This window comes from Etheostoma spectabile, chromosome 1 (genome assembly GCF_008692095.1).
Source record: "Etheostoma spectabile isolate EspeVRDwgs_2016 chromosome 1, UIUC_Espe_1.0, whole genome shotgun sequence".
In the NCBI taxonomy this organism is placed as follows: domain Eukaryota; kingdom Metazoa; phylum Chordata; class Actinopteri; order Perciformes; family Percidae; genus Etheostoma; species Etheostoma spectabile.
This window is the reverse complement of record NC_045733.1, coordinates 16,378,874-16,381,790: the sequence shown is the minus strand read 5'-3', so window position 1 is coordinate 16,381,790 and position 2,917 is coordinate 16,378,874.

Sequence of the window (2,917 nt, the reverse complement as noted above, 5' to 3'; positions counted from 1 at the left end):
TAGCTTTCATTATTCCAGCAGCTGTTATATTAGAATCACAAAGCTTTCACAAAGTAATGTTCGGGATGTACTTACTTACTTCTTCAATAAACAAGGTGCAATTACTGAGACTAAACTTGGAAGAGTATACATTTTTTATTTAAAAAAAAAAAATGCTGTGCCAAAATCTGAAATTGAAAAAGTGACAGTAGATTTGGGGCCATTTATATTAAGAGAAGTCCAAGTTTTTCTTTGCCCATTTCTTTTCTCTAGCGCGTTCTTCTCGCCCTCTTATAGCCATTTGGCCCTTGTTCTTATAAAGGCCCCTCTGGTTAAATCCAAACAGAGCTCCTCAAGTTGTAAGTTAAGCCTTTTAATTTCTATCTTTCTTCTTCATTAATAGTATATTTAGATAATTCATTTAATCTATCAAGTAATTTAGTTTACATGTGATTTTGATTAGCTTTTAACAATCTCTTAATAGCAATACATCTGGTCTTGTACTTACATTTTCTACGAGTTGCTGTAACAGGCTACACAGGCTGCAAGTTACCCAACAGTCCAACTTTACTGGCTGAAAGTGAAAATAAAGATATGTTAGCCTAACTTAACGTTACACTGATTCGGACTAATGTTTAGAGTAAATGCGTGGCAATGAATGACTGAAAAAGTACTCGCTTAAATATCACAATTTTGAAGGGACTTTTCCAAATATAACGTTTTAGATGATGGCCTTTAAGATACAAGCTAACGTAATCTACTAAAAATGATCCTGATATCGGCCTGCGCTTCCACGCCTCCTCCGCCCTAACAAGCTAAATTGGCTAACGTTTGTCTTGCAGTTTCATGGCTCAATTCACGGTAACATACAATGAGGCCCAACGGGAGATGACATACACTTTTTTCTCTGTCGGAGTATGCAAGCAAACCGGTTTCAGCGTGTGCTGACAGATTACGCGGGGCAAGCTGCGTCTGAGCTCCGTAAATCAGAGCATGGCGAGGAGTTTGCGGTAGAATAGAGAGGTTTCGTCCGTTTGCAACAGCAGATTTAACACTCTTCAAATTCTGTCAACGTGTCTCCACAAAAAAACAAGAGTAAATCACTAATTTAGCAGAAGGACCTTTTTTTGTAGAATAATAAGACCAAAATAAAATACAAGAAAGGCAGACCATAATTCACACAAAAAAGGATAAGGCTACCTTTAAAAATAATTTTCGCCTGATCATTTTTCAACCACTTTTTACACAAAAGTTACACACAAATAATAAAAACGTCACAACACTGGACATCGGTAATTTTCTTTGTCGGGTTCACTCTTCATTCTCTGCATACAGTGTGTTTCAGTATTCCCAAATTCTAATAATTACTGTTGCGAACCACAGTTTTTATGATCCACCATAATTTATTGAAGTAAATGTCCTGTTAGCGTAACTGCCTTGTTTGACTGTGTTATTTTAATGCAGTTTGGTAGGCCTACTTCTGTAAGTATAGGTCATTATATAGGTAGGGGTTATCACGGTGTGGTGGTCAGTCACACACTAACTACTTTCGACCTGAGGAAGATCACCCGTGGTTGAAACAATTGTGGTACAATGAATGCACATAAGTACAAGACAGAGGTGTGCCACTTTTTCTGGTACGCCAGGTTCAGAACCTCGTGGTTACGCATCTTCACTTTGTTTCCTGGGTGTTTGATATGTTCCTGTCAAAAATGGGCATTATAATTTTTCCAAACTGTTAAATATATTTTTCTGTTACCTCAGTGACAATGTTTGAATAAAGCTAAGTTTTTGTCATATGTGGACAAACATGTGGAAACATTTGTTTGTTTTAGTCACTCTTTGTATCATGTTACCTCTTATGTATGTGCAAAATACAAATTACAAACTTTTCCGATGTAATTTTAGATCATCTGAATTTCTAACCATGTGCATGAAGCGGCTTTGACTGAAATTTATCAACAGGTATGTGTCTGACTTGTACGCTAAACACAAAATGCTGTAATGCCACATTTCCCATAGAGGACACGTTGTGTAGAGGTTATACGCCGTTTTGTGTTGCAATACAATATTTAACCAGGACATGTCCTTTATTTCCCACACAAAGCAAATTTCAAGGATTGCTTTTTCACCTTCGTAATACTGCAAAAATCAGGAATATCCTGTATTTTAATCCTTTGTGCAGATCGCAGATCGACATGAAATGAAATATTAACATTGGTATTAACCTGCAAACGTTCAATTCAATTTTATTTATAGTATCAATTCATAACAAGAGTTATCTCGAGACACTTTACACATAGAGTAGGTCTAGACCACACTCCAGAATTTACAAGGACCCAACAGTTCTAGTAGTTCTCTCCAGAGCAAGCAACAGGGCCACATTGATGAGGAAAAACTTCCTTTTAGGCGGAAACCTCGGACAGACCCCGACCCAGACCCAGGCCCAGACCCAGACCAGGCACAAAAAATAGTAGTTTGTAGCAGTTATTTGTAGTAGTTCATGGCATAGCAGGGCAGTGTGCGGCCCTACAAGGCACAGCAGGACGTAGCTGGGCACCGCAGAGCGTAGCAGGGCGTAGCAGGATATAACAGAACGTGTAGCGGGACCACGGGGAAAATCTACTGGGAATCTTTAATTCCTGGTATTAACTGGAAAAAAGCTTGGTTGTTACCTAGTAAATACTGAATTACAAATAGAGTAAAGTAGGTTCAAATCAAAAATTATTGATCAAATGTTCCCCGTAAATGTTACAGTAGCCAGAGATGCAAACATAAGCAGTGCCTGTTCCTTCTGTGGTGATACGGATGAAACACTATTTTTGAGTGTGAGAAAAGTAAAACATTTCTCAGGGACTTAAATAGTCACCCTTTTGATTCACCTTTCTCTCTTAGCATAAAAGATTTATAAAGAATAGAATATTTAGATTTTGTTTTG